The sequence below is a fragment of the Zootoca vivipara genome, chromosome 7, assembly GCF_963506605.1.
Source record: "Zootoca vivipara chromosome 7, rZooViv1.1, whole genome shotgun sequence".
NCBI classification, from domain to species: domain Eukaryota; kingdom Metazoa; phylum Chordata; class Lepidosauria; order Squamata; family Lacertidae; genus Zootoca; species Zootoca vivipara.
Window position 1 is genome coordinate 25,318,260 of NC_083282.1, and position 21,271 is coordinate 25,339,530.

Below are 21,271 nucleotides of genomic sequence, written 5' to 3' on the forward strand. Positions count from 1 at the left end.
GAATGCAAAGCGGCCTTTGAAATAAGTTCCCCACTTCTATTATTCTAAAGAAAACATGCATTTTGCCCAACCTTAATCATGAACGAAAAGCAGTCCGAATCAGTACCGCTGAGCAAACTAGGGAAGGGACGAACCAAAAGTCACGGGCTATTTTCAGATAACCATCTTGTCAGCAGTATGGATTCACTCCATTGGTTCTGATGCATTTAGGACGAGGCACAATGCATCAAAGGACACGACAGTTCACGTTTCATCCGGACGTTGCACTTTTGGCATGTTGCTTTTAACATGAAGTGACACAGCAGCTGACATACAATTCACGTTGCCCATGACGAGGCGGAATGTGACTCTCCGCACATTCCAGAGACATGTTTAGACTGTGTCAGGATTTATTGGTGAAGCAACTAAATACTGAAGCCTGGTGCTTTCCGTCGAACTTTGAACAACTTTCATGGTTGGCTCTTGAGAGGTTTGCCAATATGCAAAGAGAGCAAATTTGGACAATGAACAACCACAAACACCTAACAGTTCATATATTATTTTCCAGATAATATATTGACTTTGAAGCATTCCACGACTGGGTGCCTGAAATACTGTGGGGAGCATAATTGTCGTCACATTAAACTGAGTGACATTCCTATTTTCTATTTTCTTTTTTCTTTTTTGCTGCTGCCTTTAAATTGACTAGCTATTAAACCAAACAGCAGCTGTAGTTGTTAGCCAGATGGTTTATGCAACAACAACAGCAGCAGCAGCAGCAACAACAACAACAAAACGAAACCTTTCATAAAATTTCCAGCAAAGATTCCCGTTAATGAAAGGCCTATTTGTGAGGCGCTAAAACATGTATCCACATAGGTATTGCCCCATTTATCAGACATGAGAGCTAATTACCTCATACACGGCTATATTTCTTCCATCCCCTGCATTTAAATTCCCAATATTAGCACATAGGTGGTCAAGCTGACCATTGAATAGGCTGCATGAGCATGAATGCATTTAATAATTTAATGTTAGGAGAGTTTATTAAACTGCCACAATCTAATCAGCATGCGTACCTGCCTTCATTAATCTTGCAATGGTCCATGGTGTGTCTCCGCGGCCAACACAGAGAGTGCTAATGTTAACAAACAGGGCCAGTTAATCAAGGAAAATTTACTACGAACCACATGACTGTGCATACCACAATCTAATTACAATCAGACTTAACCTCTTCATTATCTGAACATGTTCCCTTTCCACTGAAAACGCCAGGCTGCACGGAACGAAGGGCCCGTGGTGTTCATTAGAGCCAGTAATGCTGTTTGCGTTAAGTCAACATTTTCAAACTTGGGGAGAATTTGGGCATAGTTGAGGCTGTGTTTTTACAAAGGCTCCTCATAAGATTCCATGCCACAGGACTGGTGAAGGGAGTTGAAGTCTAGCTCCCCCAGCTATGGAAAGAGTGCTCCGGGGGTGTGGGGAGGGGGGACAGGTTAAGCAGGACGGATGGTTATTGGAAACATGTGTTTCGGATGAATGTCCATAATCGGGTGTAATTCAAATGACATTTACTCGTTGATAAATTGCCAATTACAAGTAGGTTGCGCAGGCAGAATATCATAAAATGTAAAATATTTAGCTAATTTCACAATAGTATTGTAACCATGAAGGTGACACAGGTTCTTGGATATTAGTATTGAGGAGGCACTAGGAATAAATGGATCCTGGCTTCTGTCGCTTTTCCATTTTTCATTTAAATTCAGTTCTCCATATTTCTGCATCAGCTTGCATTTTTTTAAAAAAAATCCTCACAGACATTCTGTTAATTTCTCATAATCTATACATTTTGCCTAATATAGACATTTCAAAAAACAATTCTTCCTGATACCATGCATTTTTGTGTGTGATTTTCACTGATGCATGCATTTTTCAGTACAGGCTCCCCCTAATACACACATTTCTATACACATTTTTTTGGCTGGGGCACTGCTGCATTTGGGGAAGTGTGCATTAGATAGGTTTGACTCAAAATGCAAATGGAATCAATTTTCTCCTCCATCCCTAGGGAAAACTCAATTCATGTCCTCTATACTCAACCACGGCACTGGCCATTGCACTCTGAGATTGCTGCTTTTACAAAAACCCAAGGGCTTGACCCCTTTGCATGGAAGACACGAAATGAAACGAAAATCAAGGATGGCTTTTCCTGTCCTTACTTTGACTCACAAGGTTTCATGCGACCCACATCACAGTTTGTGGAAGGTCATCCATTCCTGGAAATCAGTATGGCAAGCAATGCTACAACTGACCCACAGCGGAACCTATGGAAGGTCCACTTTTGCTGGGAAAGGCAGATCTGGCCATAGTCGCACATGCCTTGGTGTCAGGGACTGCACTGAGGAGGAATGGTGAGAACCGCCTCCCCTCTTCCTGCCCCTTCCTGAAAAGAGGAGGACAGTATAGATTTAGAACAGCAGTTTGCAGAAGGTGCAGAGGGGAGAAGCTAGGAAATATTGGGAGAGCAGCAGGAAGAAGAAGCATCAGGGGAGAGACAGCTGACAGACTCAGTGTCTCTGGAAAGCATTTCTGATTGCCTGCCTTGTAACGGATTAGCCCCAGGATGGAGGCTTTATTACACCCTGGATTAGAAAGAGTTAATCCACTTCCATCTTAACTGCCAGCACATCTTTAGGAGGCAGGACGGTGCCCGGTTTAAAAAGGAGGGAATAACCGTTTTGGCAGTTGGAAGAGGGGGAGTATGGTGACGAAGAGGGAAGAAGAAGGTTGTGGGGCCAGGATAGTGGTGGTTTAGGTTAGGCTTAGGATAACTTGAAGTTAAAGTCTGACAGAGTTAATGTATAACTGTAACTGAGCTTGTAAACTTATGCATCGTTAAGAAAAGAAAAACCTGTATTCTCAAGTAAATAAAATTCATCTTCTTTTTGTGCCAAGGAGTATCATCTTGGTTATTCCAGCAGCGTATTAAAACTCACCGAGGTGGAGATCAGAAAAGGGCAAAACTCACCTAAGGAAAAGGGGATAGTTTGTATCCTAGAGTCACACAGGAAGGGCAGTATGGTGAAAACCTAGAGTGTCACAAGGAGATCTGAGTTGAGGGAGTCCCTGTTCTGTAGGCAAGAGGTTGTTCATTCAAATAGCCCTGAGTGTTTGTGAGATCAGGCCACGAAAGCTGGAATTAGACTCTCTTTACTGAGAAGCCCAGAATTGAGGGGTTTATTTTAAGGCGTAAGGAATTGAGTGGGGACTGCTTTACCCCTGTACCCTTTCGTCTCATAATCTGTTGGCAACGTCGAAGAGGGGGTTCGCTGCACGCCTCTCCTAGGACCAGGTGTGCATTGAGAGTAGTACCGTAGAACAGGAAGCACAGATCAGCCGGCTCAGGGGTGGCATAGTATACGTGAGACTGAGCGGATGGGACTTTACTTGGAGCAACACCATTATCCAGAGAAGGACTGCATTCCTTTGTCTCTCATTGTGATTGGTAATAACTCTTCTTTTTTATCTGCTTCTTTGCTGCCACTGTGGGAGGGATAGGTTCCCCTGAAGCCTGGCACTAGGTCACCTAGCTCCAAGTTAGATTACTGCAACAGACTCTACATGGGTCTAAAAAGTGCTTGGAAACGTCATCTGTGCAAAATCTGACTTGTGTGGCTGGGACCTGTTCTGCAAAAACATGCAATTGTGATGTTGTTTGGCAGAGCCGTAGCTAGGTGACCTTGCGCCCCTGGCAGAACCGTCCAGATTGCACCCCCTATCCACAGACAAATTAGCTCTTCTTTCCACCTCTCCTCCACCCATTCAGTTCGCCCTCTATTTCAAACTTTTTCTTATGAGGCAAGAATCAATATTTTTGTTAATATACATATTTATGGACATATTTTTAAAGCCGATTTTGCGGGGCCCACCTCGCCACTCCCTAGCTACAGCCCTGTTGTTTGGTCTTCATTTCTCTTCTGCTCCATTCCTGAGCACAATTCAAAGTGCTGGCTGTTTTGTGTTGTTTTTTGTGGCAGGGAGCATGGTGGCTAGCGTGATTCATTGACTGGGTGGTAGGACTGGCCTGCAAAGCCCTGGAATCCTGCCCATGCATTCTTTCAAATGTTTGTATATTTAGAGTGGGATTGTCATCAGCCTCTTATCACTACCCACTGTATCTGCAATGATGAAGGCACAGAAACATGACCTTGGGTACAGGTGGGCTCATGGTGTGTGTGTGTGTGTGGTACTTTGGGTACCATGCTCCAAGGCAAATCTTTATACAACCAGGTGGTCCAGCCTTTGTGTCTCATCTTCCCTCCACAGTGGAATTCAAGGCAGCATAAATGAGTTTCTCAGGTGGCTTCTCAAAGAGACGCTGACCAGATTCTGGTCCGCCTCACTTCAGCAAAGTTGTTACATCGTGTCCCTAAAGACCTCACTCTGGAAACACATATGATGTAGCATAGATGCGATCCACAGGATTCATTAAAATGTAGATGCAGCAACATTGGGCCCCTGAAAACAAATCCTCTAAATGTGCAAATTGATTATGCCCACAATTCTGTAAGTATTATCCTTCCCTCCCGCCCCTTGGGATAGAGCCCTCCGGATTCCAGACAGCAATCTTTCCTAAAGCATTTGCTAAATGTGCAAATCCACTGCAAGAGGAGAATGTAATGCAATTGTATATGACTCATAAATATAATTTAGTTTGGAAATGTCATATAATAATCCCACATAAGGTCTTATTCATCACAAGGCTTCTGCTGTCAAAGCCATGATGGTCCTTAGATTATTCTACACATTATTTACACAGAATGGAGTCAGAAGGCACATTCCATACATGATTCAGAAAGAAAAACAGCCCTTTAAAAGGGGAGGCGTGTCTCTTTCTATATATGTTCATTCTGGAATTGAGGAAAGAAAGAAACGAGGATAAAACTGGGCAAGACAGATTCAGATGGAATTAGAAGTATGCATGGATGAAGGCCGGCTGTTAGATGACTATTTTAAATCCATTCTTGTCCTGTTTATTGGAGGTTTGTATTTTTATTTTTTTAAATGGTGTTTGCTAAGGCAAATAAATTAAATGAATAAGGGTTCAAGGGTAGCGTTTTTTTTGGTCTCATGGAGAATCAATGGGTGCAAAAGTCAGCCTCTGCACCTCTCTTTTCGATTTTTATTGTAAAGGCCAGTGGTTGCTGCAAATTAATATTTATCTATTTTATGGTTCTTAGCTGTTTGGCTTGTCGCTGGTTGTCTACCAATATCCAAGTGACCTGCTCGCTCCTAGCAGCCTGGCATTAAAGACTGTTCTTTGGGTCGGGAGCTAAGCAGACACAAAATAAAGTCCAAGTATCAACAGACATGCTGTTGATGATTCAAAAAGCAAGGGGAAATGGGGTAAGGATGAAGACTTGAGATGGCTTGGCAGTGTAGGCAAGAAAAGGATGAGAGGTCCTTTTCACTTGCACTCATTGAAAGCTTTGTGGGATCCTTAATGCTTGGTGAAATTAGGGGTGGATGGGTCAGTCTGCATATAAATCTGTTCTATATTGCTTATAAATCTCTTCTATATTGTTTCTTCGTTAGCTTGCAATGCTATAAAAAAGAGAGAAATCTGTCCAGAAATTCATATTTAAATAAAGTGTGCATTTCTAACCTACGTTTTCCACAAAATACACTTTTCTAAATGGATTTTCCTTCGAAATATGCATTAAAAAAACCACACAGCTTTTTGAAGCCATAAGCAGCAGCCAAAATTTGAAGACGTTCAAAATCCAAAGGGTGACAACATCCCAATCTCAATGTTAGTTCGAGAAGTGCAGATCAAGTGATTTCATAATAACAATAATTTGCACCATTTTTGAAAGGGCTCTAGGGTTGCATTTCCAAGCCCAATCGTATGGAAGGAGATATTTCCCAAGGCAGGCTGGGTGTGCTTTGTAAGGTAGGTGTTTTTAGTGATCCTTTTTTTTTTTACAGATGAGAAACTGAACCTCTTGATTGCCCAGAGAATTCAAGGAAGAACAGGAAAGGGGATCCAGATGTCCCAAGACTAACACTATTTTCCCACCAAACTAGCTCTCACAAATACAGTAGGTACGTGCAAGGTGCCCATGCTGTGGACACTTAATGCTTTAAAGGAAAGAAGAAAAAAGGTCTGGTTAAACATGAAATAATGTTTGGCCTGTCTTGCTTTGTTGATCTATTCCAGGACTTGGTTGCATGCTGAGGTACCAAGACATCCCCCCAATAACTCACACCTCACACAATATTTTAAGTTTAAGGTTTTGGCATTAATTTGGCCACAACTTTATTTAAATACAACTGAATGGTTGCTTAGGCATTGGTTCTTGCCGTCTGTCCCCCGCCTGGGACAGATCTGACTCCCACTAGCCTAGTAGGGGAGTCAGTAGGTAAGCACCCTTACTGGGAGAGATCGGGGCAGGGGCCACGCCCTTAACCTCATCCCTCAGATGCTCCCCGAGGCTCATGCGTGGCCCTGGCCCCTACCGGGGATACGCGGACTACATGTATAGCCCCAGGATTCCTTTAAAGGAATACCCCTAAAGGCAGCAGCAACCATTGGGCATGCCCAACCAAATCCATACCCATCAACCATCCAATTTGAACCAATGCCTAACAGCCAACCTTACAACCTTACTGCAGCGTAGTAGGCAAAAACCACCTGGCACCAGCCAATCAGCCAAGTGGCAAAATTCCTACCAGGCTCCTGATCCAAAACAGGCGACCCCATGAGAGGCACAGCAAGGTCAATGCAAAAACACCTAAAATTAGAGGAGGGAGGGCGGGCGGGAGATTCGTTGCGAGCAGCAAAAGTGGAACTGAAAGCTGCTCTCTAAGCATATATAGGGTAAGGCTGTCAATCAATCACTTGCTACAAGCAAATTTCCCCAGCAACAGCACACCCACCAATCACACATGTGGCCATCCAAACTGACCCTGGGATGTCTTGTTAACCCTTCCGCAACCCATGCTCTCCTATATGGGAGGACCTGCTTTTCCAGGAAGAATTAGACTGACACACCTCAGAAGCTCACTATCAGGGCATTATGGCCATGGACCATGGCCTTGCTCTGTCAGTAGGCCACGTGAGGTGGCTGCCTCAGGTGGCACATGCAGAAGAGGAATGGCATGGCAGTGTTCTGGGGAAGAACTGTGTGCGCCCTGTGGCCCCTAAATTGGCTAGCTGCTCTCAAGTGTGGTGGAGGACACTGGACTGTCACCAGTGGCAAAGTGAGGTTTGCCACCTTATCCATCTGAAGCAGGGGTGCCATCTTGCCCTTTGCCCCAGGCATCAAAATGTCTCTTGGGCCCACTCAGATGAACCCACTGTCTACTCAAAACCTGGTGTCACTGCATCTATCTGTGCTCACCTTGAATGGAAAACAAGGACACTTACCCAACTCTGTTGCTCTGCTAGCACAGCAGACTGCTGCAAAACAACTTTCCCATCTCTTCCTCTCTCCTGCAGCCCTCCGTGCACCCTCAAAATCAACTCCAGACAGGGAAGATTTTGAGGGCATGCAGGGAGAGGAGAGGAAGGGGAAGTCCCACTGTGTAAACAGAACACAGCACATGCAGCATTGGATACGACCCAAGGTTGCTGTGTTCCTGTATGTGTCCGATTGGTTGACTCCAGTGGGGCTTAGAAGATTGCTTAGTTGTGTGTCTCCACTGAATCCCACTCCAAAAGGGGGAAAGAGTAATTTCATGGGGCATTCTAGAGATAATTTGCTGATGACTGCAAGGCCAGATTAAGTATGCAAGGCCACCCACGGAGAGATTTCCTTTAAAGATGACAATATAATTCCCCTTGCTCTTGCAAAGTTTGAGATGAATTCCAAGAAAAATAAGGAGTGTAGGAACAAGGAGCTATTGAAACAGTATATTATGCTGCTGTGGAGAGTTTTTATGTTGAAATGTCTTCTTTTGATATTTTATCGAGCTTTACTTCTTGTGTCTCTATTTCTCAAGAGCAGAATGCTTGTATTAAGTCACAGATCCTGGGCGTAAATAGAGCTATGGCAGCATTATTCGGCAAATGATGTCCATGAATAAACATTTGACAAAGACTTCTGCCAAGGCTAAAACCACTGGAAGACAGAAGTGCGCGTGTTATCTTGCGAGGCTCAGATCTTCAAAGAACATCTGGCTGTAAGAGAGCCACAACTGTTTCAACCCATCCTGAGTCTGTAGGAGAGGATGAAGTGTACATTCAGTTCATGAGGTAAGCACAAAACATACCCTTGTAGATTATATTGTTGTATGGACACAGCAATTAGTTCACTGCATCCAACCAAGGAAGAGCTAAAATTAGACCATTAGCCACAGCGGTACCAAACCCTAGTGAACTCAGTGGGGCTTAAACAAATTAGTTATGTTCCTGGCCACAGTAAATTATTCTCCTAAGCCTCTGTCTGAGGACAATGAAACCTTTCTCCCATATTCAATGTTAAAAATATCCTTCTTTATTTGCTTTCAGAATTCATGCTTAGGAGCATGCCATTCAGTCTACAGCAGTCCAGTGAGGAAGGAGGGCACACAAAAGCTGTTTCCCCATAGGTGTGAGTGGGCTTATATGGTTGTTGGGTCAACATTTGGGGGGAGGGAATTGCCACATGCAGGAAAGGACTGAGTACCTCACTTGAAACTTTATAAATTTATAAACTTTATAAATTACCTAATATATTAACACGAATGGAAACCATAAGATTGTAGCCATTGTATAAGGGATTATTATCTTGAAGGGAATGTAATTGAAATTATTAAGATTTTGGAAAGCAGAAAATAACAATAAAAGAAGAGGGAGCCATCAAATCTAGCATGTGAGGAGGCCACTTTAGTTATTGGTTTTTAATAATTGTATTAATTGGAAAAAATTGGCATTGTTATAATGAGACTGTTACAACAATATTTGAAAATCAATAAAACTATATTTAAAAAGTGTATACAAAAATGTTTCCTTTAGAATAATGTATGCATACATGAGTGAAAATAACATAAGAATGCATGATATTAGGGGAAATTGGTGGCAAAAATATGTAAATTAGACAAAAGTGCATACAAAAATGTGTGAGTTAGGAAAAATGTCACTAAAACGCTGATGAATTTTCATGAGACCTTTTTTAAAAAGAACACACACACATAAACTGTTACTGACATGTGGTGAGCTAAAGACTGGTAATCAGAACAGAGGCAAAACTAAAATTGAGATTTGTCCATTCCAAACTGAAGGGCAATGAAGTACCAATAAGTAAACAAGCCACCAAATGGTATTTAATTGTCTGTCATCTATTGTGGCACAGCTTTTATAATACTGAAATATCAGAACCCCAATAGGAGTGCAACATGACAAAGCCATTGAGACTAGTTAAAATTCTGTTACATCTTTTGATAAAGTCAGGATATCCAGGCTTAGAGAGCACACTTAACATATCATGCAAATACCTGGACTTGCATATTGATATAAGCCTTAAAAGCAATGATAATTGCTCTGCTTTGCAGTGACAAATTGTAGTACAATTAGGGCCCGATCCGCCTGAATAAAACACTTTTAGGTCCCATCTATTTCAGTGAGAGGGATGTAAACACACACACTTAACTTTTACACTGAAATCAACAAGGAGTGCTGAATGTTGGCTACATGGTGCCCTCATGGGCTAACCAAACTGCAACCTAAATTGCTTTCTAACCTCCGGGTACCTTTTCTTTGCTACTTATCATCAGCCAGATCATACTTGGGCTACAAACTTTGACATTCTGAAATAATTTTATTACTTTTACAATTTGGTAAGCATTAAAGTTCCAGCACAGCATGCCTTTTTCTACTTAGGAATATTTTTTATCTCTCCTTTAACCAGAACTTTTCAACCTTTCTGTGATCTCTTTATAATTCCCTTTGGAATACATAATTGTGCTCGATCAATTTGTTAAAGGCTTTTGAAGTGTTAAAAAAGCTGCATTAAAATTATTTTCTTTCAGGTTTTATGTTAATGAATATAAGGTGCTATTCAAAGCAAAGTCGGTGTGTCAAGGGAACTTTAACTAAAGTTATTCATACATAAACTAAAAAAGGAAACATCTTTAGTGAAGGAAAATACATTTAATGAGTAAGTGCAGAACACAATTCCTCCTTTCAAAAATGTCAGTTCATATTGAACCTCCATTCTAGATATCTTACAATTACTTTGTCAACAGAAGGTAGAGTCGTGATGGATGATGCATTGGTTCTTGAAACCAAACTTTCTGGGAGTTACTTAGGCTGAAACTAAGTGCTTTTACATTCCAGTCTTATTGATGATAGTGGTTTTATATTTATCACCCTGTCATTTCAGTTGACTGTATCAGCCTCTTCAGTGCAGCAATATGGACACTAATGGAGGTGTGTCCTTAGTTTTCTAAAGGGTCACAGATTCATTCCACTAACACGTTCACAGCACAGTTATAAGCACAGGGGGGAAACACGCTTACCCCCCTCCCCCCCATCTTAAACAGCAGTCTAAAGTTAATAAGGCATATTAGGAAGGAAAGACGCTCAAAACCCCTTTCTTACTACTCCTTTCAGGAACACAAAATGGAAATTGAATAGTGACATCAATGGCTACCTCCAGAATTGGCAGCAAAGTGCTTCTGAATTCCAATTGTTGGGCAGTGACAGCAATTGCTTGTGGGCTTCCTAATGTCATGTGGTTGCCCTCTATGAGGAAGAGATGTGAGGAAGAGGATGCTACACGTGACAGGCCTTTGTCTGATACAGAAGGGTAGATCTTATGTTTTCATGTTCTTATGCCTCTTCTTGCTCCAATGTATAGCACTAAATGTACTGTTCAGCATACCCTTCCAACATTTCTCTGGTGAAAATAGGGACATCCTATTCAGTAGTAGTAGTAGTAGTAGTAGTAGTAGTAGTAGTAGTAGCAGCAGTAATTTTATTACTTAATTTTATTACTTATACCTCACCCATCTGGCTGGGTTGCCCCAGCCACTCTGGGTGGCTTCCAACATATATAAGAACATAATAAAACATTAAACATTTTTTAAAGGAATTCCCTATACAGGGATGCCTTCAAATGTCTTCTAAAGGTTGCAAAGTTACTTATCTCCTTGGCTAGAGGGTCACATAACCCATACCCTCCAACATTTCTCCGGTGAAAATAGGGACATCCTAAGGAAAAGTGGGACATTCATCAGGGATGGCTTCTGTAAATCCGGGACTACCCCTGGAAAATAGGGACACTTAGAGGGTCTGTTTCATGCCTTCAGATGGTCCCTGGGCTGGATCCAGGCCTAGTCATATTTAAAGGAAGTTCACTTACTTCCCACTGATTTTGGTAGGTCTCCTCTAAGCGACTAAGTCTGGATCGAACCCATAGATCAGCTCTAAGCTAGAGGCTTGTGAATCCAACTCATTGTGTTCTGGAAAAGCACATAGAGCAGTCTAAGGAGAACAGTACACATGTTGAGACTAGATCACATGTTTAAATGCTTCTGTATTTAAAAACTGTAGAACCAAAGATCCTTATAGGAAGCTAGTGTGTCAGGTAGGTCTAGAACCTTTCTCCCTGCATGCATTCATAGGATCAAAGGAAGCTGCCTTATACCGAGTCAGACCTTTGGTCTCTCTAGCTCAATATTATCTGCATGGATTGGCAGTGCCTCTTCAGGCTTTTTGGAGATGGGATCTTTCTCAGTCCTACAAAACAGGTGCTCTGTCACTGAGCTACAGCCCTTCCCACAGACAGAGATTCGGCTCACCCCACACAGATATTTGATTCTCCCACTCACATTGCGAAATGTTGTTTAGTCGTTTAGTTGTGTCCGACTCTTCATGACCCCATGGACCAGAGCACGCCAGGCACTCCTGTCTTCCACTGCCTCCCACAGTTTGGCCAGACTCATGTTGGTGGCTTCGAGAACACTGTCCAACCATCTCGTCCTCTGTCGTCCCCTTCTCCTAGTGCCCTCCAACTTTCCCAACATCAGGGTCTTTTCCAGGGAGTCTTGTCTTCTCATGAGGTGGCTAAGTATTGGAGCCTCAGCTTCAGGATCTGTCCTTCCGGTGAGCACTCGGGGCTGATTTCCTTCAGAATAGATAGGTTTGATCTTCTTGCAGTCCATGGGACTCTCAAGAGTCTCCTCCAGCACCACACACATTGTGAAATAGCACAAGGCCATACACAAAATATGCATGAGTTGAGTTTAAAAACAAAGAAACCCTGAAAATGGCTGTGGGGAGCTGGCAATTTCAGCAAAGAAATAGTGGCGGGGGCAGAGGAAGGAACAAGGTGCTTAGTTATTTCTGCTCCTTTCCTTTGCCTGCTCCAAAGTGCCCACCTCTAATTGTTTTTCTTCCAGCAGGGGGAAGAAGAATACTTAGCCCTATCTCCCACACCTCACCTCACGTCTCCCACATTTTGACTGGGAAAATAGCAAGGGAGGGTTGAGCATCCCTTCTCTTTGATGTGCTTCCTTTTCTGATCGTAGCCTTTGATGCTGCCTTTTAGCTTAGAAAGAAGACAGTTTGTGCATATCTTGTCCATTATTTTACTTGATCCACAGGTTGTTGCAGGGACACACGATTGTTGGCAATCTTGTTTTAGCCAATTCCTAAGAGGGGGACTTGTCTCTTAGCAGCAGACCACTCTGCAACTAGCTATTTTCAAATCCCCTTTGCAAAATAATGTGCTCAACTGGTGCGAGGAAGGGTTCCAGGTGGATTGTAACCTGTAGGTCTTAACTGTGTGTGTGTGTGTGTGCTAAGACTCTCATTCGCCACAAAGTTTTTCTCCTAGACCAAGTTGAGTAATACGTTCCTTTCCCGTGCTACCTGACGAAGACTTCTGTGAAGGCTTCTTAGCCTGCCTGATGCTTTGCTCCTGGGATTTGGGCCAACAAATGCCATCGCTTTCCCTCTTTCCCGTCTCACCCTCTGGGGCCACTGGGGCAGCGGCTGTCTCTGGCCTCCTTCTGGCACTGCTCCCTGTCTCTGCAGCCAAATGCGCTCCTTTCATCTTTCAGTAATATAATGGCACTGTTTTGCAACCTGCCCTGTAAATAGGTGGAATTCTACCAGGACCTTGGCTAGCCCAGGATCAGATTGCAACACTTATTTATAAGAAATTCTGTCAAGAATCAATAATAGTCTTGGGTCTCAAGTTCCTTCTTTAATAATACTTTGATATGATTTGTCACAAGCTAGCCCAGAGTCTCCACCAGATTTTATTACTTAGCTTGCAGCACAGTGTCTCATCTTTGAGTCATGAGATCAGCCATGGGGAGACCTTTAAAAAGCTATATTCTTTACTCTTTGGTTATTACAGAAAGTCTATATTACTCAATAATATCTTTTATAAGGTGTGCTGTCACATCTTCACATAGATGTTTAACCTCGATGTAGATATAGTGAATGCCCGGGGGCCATTCGAGTGACACGGACATTGTCTTTCATGATTGGATGCCAGATGTATCAACAATAACAACAATAACAACAACAAAAGTTTGGCCTTATTTTCGCAGCTTGGTATTTCTGACTGGGATTTCATACCAACTGTCAACAGCAACTAAGATTTTATTTAGAGTGCAAGGGTGTAACATTTTTATTACTTGGAAATATGTCAGGCTTCTCTACAAGTAATTTAGACTCATTTCCACTGCAATACTGCTTCCTTAGGTTGCTAGTGTATATCTCAATAAACAGAATTCTCCTTCGCCACTAGCATACTTTGGCTCCCCATATATATAAGAGCTCACTCCAGATCTATAATTCAAGTAGTTACGGCGGATGCCAGGACTGGCTCCAGGTTTGGTTTTCAGCGTTGTAGGCTGGAGATTGTTGACTTAAGGTACAATAATTCAGTTTTCTACTTAAGCTTCATGTGCCTTCGGAAGATATATAGATACATATAATTAGGGTAGTCTCAGCTTCGCTCGTTCAAGCATTCCAAACATTTTATTTAAGCGAGAACTGAACTCTTTATAAATGCAGTGATTGCTTCTAGTACAGTTAAAAGAATCACAATTTAAGTAATTTCTTACATCTTCAACATGAAGCAAATTACTGGAATACCCCCTCGATTCCCCCCTTCTCTAATTTTGCCTTTATCCACCTTGTGCCCCCTCATAGGAACTGCTCACCTCTGTTCTCTCCCCTTCATCTCTCTACCCCGACGATCAGAGACAATAGAAGAATCAGAGGAAAGCACAGTGTTTGCCCAAGGAGTTTTGTGCTGTGCTCAATGTTCAGGCACTATCTGTAATTGGGAAGGTTTTAGAATCCATGCGCAATCCCTGGAAACATGTAAGTTGCCACTATCCTAGAACACACTCACACCTATGCACACATTGTCTATTTCATCTTCACAGCTCAAAGGCTCTGTGATATTTTGAGGCAGGATAAGAGATGTTCCACCTCTGGAAAAACTGGTTGTCCCCACCAACACCCCTTCTAAACATCACATCCCTGATTTATCTCCTTGCAACAGCCGCAGGAGGCAACCCCACCAACCTTACTTATGGGAAATGTCATAGCAAGCAGACTCTGGTAAGTAATGTCCTGTTTCCTGAGAGGAGAAAGGAAGAACCTGCACACAGAGGCTTGTAGGGAAAGACTACCTATGGCCGCCCTGATGCCTGGCAGATTTTTGGGACTACAACTCCCATCATCCCCAGCATGATGTGACCGAGCTGCCTGATGGGAGTTGTAGTTCAAAACATCTGGGGAGTACCAGATTAGTGAAGGCTGTATTATGGAAAATCTCTAGAGGAGGGGGAAGAAGCAGATGAGAGGAGACGATGCCAAGTACTACTTATCTCTGGATATAGTGGAAACTCATTTGAAGGGCCTGCTTCATAGGGGCAAAGGTTGCCCACTGCCTTCCAGGCTCTCTCTAAAATCCAAAGCCTGCAAATGTTGGAGGGGCAGAGAAAACAAAGAAAAGGAGATGGCAGAGAAATCTTGCAGAGAATCCACAGGAGTCTGGACAGCCACTGTGAGAACAGGATAGTGGGTTAGATGGGCCATTGGCCTGATCCAGCAGGTTTGTCTTACATTCTCAAGTGTAAATCCCCAAGAGATTCCCAGTTGCAGACTTCCTGGTCCAAATTGCAAACCAGCAATAAAAAGGATTGAGAGTGATTGAATAAACTCAGGATCCACAACTCCTTTTTTGGATTGGTTCTTCATGTTTACATTATTACAAGGAAAGAGGACGAACCATAGGAGTTTCCTTTCACCAAGGCAGTTGCCACAGTGAAGATTCATTTTGAACTGTTGGCCGAAATATTTCACAGGCGTAGCTCCTCTGCTTCCCTGCTTTCCCTATGGAGGCAGAGCTAGCACCAGACACCTGTACAAATAAACTACACCTCCCGTCTTCCACGACCAATGGTCATGCTGGCTGGAGTTGATGGGAGTTGGAACTGAAGAACCAGGAGGGCCACAAATTCCTCAGTCATGCTTTAGCCCCTGATTCCTCAGAATATTATTCTGGACTGGCCAAGGGATCTCCTTTCTTTTTTAGAACTAGTAATGAACTAGACTTCTCAGAGTCTGCACAGATGGTGGCTTCAGAGTCTCATCTGGATCAGCTTCTAACAACTTTCAGAGTTGTAGTATAAATTGGGGAGAGCTGATAGTTTAAAGAAAGGAGGGCCAGGAGACAACCTGGAAAGGAATTTGTCCTCTCAGCAGAGCAAGCTACTTTATTTTTCCTAGTATAATGACACCTTGGTTTTTCTGTTTCAACTTGAGATGTACGAAGCTGACAATATGTGGGCAAAGGTAAAACATATTAGAAAACAGGGTTCTCTGCAAAGTAGATTTCCATTCAGCCCATGTCAAGGATGAACATATAAAGCAGAAATCTTAAATATCCATTTTGATTATCACGAAGGCTCTGTAGCCTGTATAGCTTTTGTGTGCATTTCTGGGATATGGGCCTTGGTACAAAAGTTCCATTTAAGAATATGATGTTATAGAAAAGATCTGTGGTATCAAAGGTGGCAGAAGGTGAATACTGAAGGATTTTGTGAATCTGAAAGGATTCCTTTGTTTGGATTGTTCATAGGACTGGGTTTCTGGCAAGCGATGTAGCAGTCTGGTTTATCAGTGAAGTGAAACTGTAGGTTTTTATGGATGCATCAGCTGATTTGACAGAGCCTGTTTAACTGGGGGTGGGGGGGCAAGAAGGGAAAATCACAACTGTACAGTTTCACAGGGACTCTTCCATGTATGTCCCTCCCACAGCAGAAGGATGAGTAAAAATATTAAGGAAGTGCATTATTTTGGGATTTGGTACAGGCATCTGTGGAAAATAAAACAATCAATGGATGAATTAAATTCTCCCAGTTTTTTGTTTGAATCTTGCTAGATCAGATCCCTGAAATGTCTACAGATGGCCATTTAGCAAGTCTCTGTGAGACTGCAATATTATAACCATCCTCTTAAAAGTAACTAAGCACCTTCAGCTGCTAGATTGACAATGTTCAGCTACATCCAAGATGGTGTTGATTAGTGCTATTTTTCTAGAAAAAGAGGCGCTGGAACTCACCATGAACACCTCCCTTGTTCTCTTATAATGGCAATGGCGCCCACCTGGGAGGTGCGAGAACTGAGTTTAGGTGAGTTCTGGCTGAAAAATTGCCCTGGTGGTGACCATAGAGTATATAATTGTTGAGTGTTAGGTCTACATTGTGGTGGTTGGCTTTCTGACTGTGGTGCTGGAGTCATTGGTTGAATGTGGAGCATTGTCACAACAGGGATTAGCATAAGAAGATTCATCGCCCCCTTTCCCCCTACACTTGGGCAAAAAATATATGAAAGGCACAAATACAGGATGGGAGACACCTGGCTTGAGAGCAGTACATGTGAAAAGGATCTAGGAGTCTTGGTAGACCACAAGCTTGACATGAGTCAGCAGTGTGATGCAGCAGCTAAAAAAGCCAATGCAATTCTGGGCTGCATCAATAGGAGTACAGCATCTAGATCAAGGGAAGTCATAGTACCACTGTATTCTGCTCTGGTCAGACCTCACCTGGAGTACTGTGTCCAGTTCTGGGCACCACAGTTCAAGAAGGATACTTACAAGCTGGAACGTGTCCAGAAGAGGGCAACCAAAATGGTCAAAGGCCTGGAAACAATGCCTTATGAGGAACGGCTTAGGGAGCTGGGCATGTTTAGCCTGGAGAAGAGAAGGTTAAGGGGTGATATGATAGCCATGTTCAAATATATAAAAGGATGTCATATAGAGGAGGGAGAAAGGTTGTTTTCTGCTGCTCCAGAGAAGCGGACACAGAGCAATGGATTCAAACTACAAGAAAGAAGATTCCACCTTAACATTAAGAAGAACTTCCTGACAAGTAAGAGCTGTTCGGCAGTGGAATTTGCTACCAAGGAGTGTGGTGGAGTCTCCTTCTTTGGAGGTCTTTAAGCAGAGGCTTGACAGGCATATGTCAAGAATGCTTTGATGGTGTTTCCTGCTTGACAGGGGGTTGGACTGGATGGCCCTTGTGGTCTCTTCCAACTCTATGATTCTATGATTCCCTGAATCAGATCATGAATACCATTTGATCGGCTCCCTATAAACTTCACATTTTCTCTCTAGTTTAGTGGGTTTGTGTTTTTAGGAGTTTCTCAGTACTTGAGCAGGAGTTTCTCTATGTGAAAGTCAATAAAGGTGGACAAGTCTTCCTGAACAACAGAACAACCCATCATTAGTGATTCTCCCCTGCAACAAGCAGCTACAAGCAAGTTCTGGGTGTTTCCTGTGTGCCCTTCTTGATCTCAACAAGCAATAATGAGCCCAACAAGCCTGATGCCCAACTAAGCATGCACATTAAAACATGCAATGAAACTCCCTCCCAACTGAGATTAGAAAGACACACTCCCTGCTAAACTTCAGGCACCTGACTAAAACTTTCTTGTCCCAGCAGGCATCTTAAGGTAGTGTTCAGTTTTACGATTTGCTTAGAAGTGCAAATACTTAAGAAGTATATAATTGTCTTAAGTTAATAATAATAATAATAATAATAATAATAATAATAATAATACACTTTCAATCCATTCCCGCATAAAATTCAATAGTCCATTGCACACAAATATTGCAAGGTAATATCAACAAAACGCCAACTAATCATCATAATCACTCCCAACAATTACAACAAAGCCTTAAAGAATTATGAACAACAAAAACGGTCATGGCAAAGAGATAATGCATCAAATGCCGCAGACTAAGATCAATGCAGGAGCAAGACCGCTTGTCTTATACTCACAAATATAACTAGCAATTGCTAATGAAAGAAAATGATAAAATCCTCCCAGGGCAGGGACTTGCCTTTTTGCCATTACTTATTCTCTAATAAAACCCTCTGAAGAAAGCCAGCCACGCTTTATCCAGGCATGACTTTGTTCTGCCCGCCTGCCCAATTGCTCTTCCGAAAGTGGAGGATCCAGCATTGCATCGGAAGTCCCACATCCTAGGTAAGTGAACAGGCCTTTCCCAACCATCATTGGGTGAGCAATGTCAAGACCAAGACATAGAGATGCATTGGAAGTCCACCATGCTATCTTTGTGAAGCAGTTCTGGAGAAAGGTTTTAGCAACTCCCTCCTGAAGAGCCACAAAGCCCACAAAACTTACCTGTGGCAGAGAAACCAGTGACAACATTTGTAGGAGGGGTAATAAGAATACAGTCGTACCTTGGAAGTCAAACTGAATCGGTTCCAGAAGTCCGTTTGACTTCAAAAACGTTTGGATACCATGGCACAGCTTCTGATTGGCTGCAGGAAGCTCCTGTAGCCAATCAGAAGCCACGGAACCCATGGCGGACATTCAGGTTCCAAAGAACATTCACAAACCAGAACACTCACTTCTGGGGTTGTGCCGTTTGGGAGCCAAAATGTTCGACTCACAAGGCATTCGGGATCCAAGGTGTACCTTTGTACCTCTGAAACGATTAAGCATTTAATTAAGTGCATGCCTTCTTTTTGAGCAGTCTGCATAAGTACGCTTTTTGATTACATGGACTTGTGGGGTGGGGAGAAATGAGAGAAGGAAAAAAAACTGGTACGGGCAGATTTGGTTTTCTGCGTGGTAGGGAAGCTGCTGCTGTAGAGTTTTGCTGCTGCTGCTGCAGCTGGCTGCAGCATAAACCTTAAGTGACAGTTTTGACATCTCGTGTGAACTGGCCCATACCTGTATCAGTGACAACTGTTGTGTGGCTCAATTTAGCATTTGATCAGGAAGCAGCGTAAAGCATCACCACAGGCTTTGATCTCATCAGTTTCAATCATGTCCATAAATCTCTGCTCCGAAAAAGCATCTAACTTTGCTCTAACTTTCCCGTGAAGCCCCATATTTCCCTCTAGTCCCATCAAAGTTCACTATATTAACCCAGGAGTTATAGGTTTCTGCAGAAATAAATTCTTCCAACGGCAGCAAAATGTACTTGTCAGACTTTTCCACTGCTCTCTCGGAAACTCATTCTCTTGGAGAAGAGGCTCATTTTGAATGCTAACATCCTGAAGCAGCCTCAGCTATGGTACCCACACACTCAACATTAATATTCATAGAGATCTTCACTTATGGACAATCCCTCCTAGGGGGCAGTGAAAACTTCTTCAGTGGGGAAAGCGCTTGAAACTGGGGCATAGAAGGGAGCAAAGCGGGCCCGGTTCAAGATTTCTTCTTTTTATTTATACTTTTCAAGTTTATACATTTCATTAGTTTTACAATCAATTTAACACTTCAAAGTTTGACTTCCTCCCTCCTCTTTCTGCGGTTCCTTGAATTTATTTTTTAATATCTTCTGCACATCCTAATTCATTTAATTTGCTCATTTAATTATCTTCTTTAAATATATACTCTTATGAAACTGCAGGTCATTACAATAATCCTGCCAATTTTTTGATCTGTTTCCAATTTATCTGCAAATATTCAATAAACCATTTCCCTTCTTTTATAAAAAGTTTGTTATCTTTATTTCTTCTTCTTCCGGTAAGTTTCACCATTTCTGCATATTCCATAAGTTTTTGTATCCAGTCTTCCTTTGAAGACTTCTGCTTCTTTCCACTTTGGGGCAAGTAGCATTCTTGCTGCTACATAAATAAATTTCTATACAATTTAGGTAGTCCTGTCCCTATAATTCCCCAAAGGTCAAGATTTCCAGTGTGAAGGGTCGGAGCAAGGTGCACAAGCAACAGATATCCAAACCCATTGTCCTTTTGCAGCAGACCCTGGCTTTTAAAATCAGGCAAATAAATGACAAGGGAGAACCAGGCAATTTGAAAATGGTATGTCTCTTCCTATGAAATTCAATGTTGGGTGGAAGCACCACACCTGAAAACATTTTGCTTGGGAGAAGAAAGGGTATCTATTGCACAGGCACAGAAAAGTTACCCATTCAAGAGGTCCTCCTCTAGAATGCTTGAATTGGTCCATACTGCAAGAATTCATGTTTATGAATATTCGGAATGCAGGTGGCTCAGCAGAACAGAGATTCAGTTATATCTGGGGAAACCCTTCTTTCTTCTGTTGGGGTGACAGAATACCAGCTCCAACCACCCATTCAGTGCCTTGTCATTTTACCTGATTCTTTATAGTTCCAACTTCTCGAAACCTGAACATTGTGTATTTACTAAATGAAGAATTTCAGCTGTCAGACTTGCAAAAGAAAACAGTGAACCCTGCACACCTTTTAGGTCTCACTTCTAAAAGGTGAGATTCCTCTGCTGCTTTTCGCATGTCATTATGTGAGACAAGTATGCTTTGAATTTTCCCGTCACTCCCATAAGACTGGGGCTGCCTTTAAAGATGGCTTGGAAACATCCTCTGAATAGGATGGGCCACGTGTCATGCTTCACAAAGGCCAGTCCTATGCTTTGAAGGACTGTCAGAGGAGAGTCCTCTGTTTGAAAGTGTCCTCTATTTGAGAAGTTTCTAATCGAAGGCAAGGGACTATAAAAAGTGAGAGCAGCAGCATGAAGTTGCCCAACAACCCCCAGCGATATCTGTTCTGCAGATTCAACAGCCACACGAATCACCAGGCAACTTCCCCACCATGGTGAGATGCATTGTATTTTTTATTTAAACTATAATTATAATAAAATTTTAAATTTGCATCTTTACATTCCACATGCAAATGATATGCAAATTGGTGCCCTCTATTTTGGTGATGCAGACCCTCTTCTTTGGCAGTGCATAACTGACCACTCTACAGCTTATAGAGCCTGCTGATGCTACAATGCTTGTGGAGGCCAGGTGATCAGA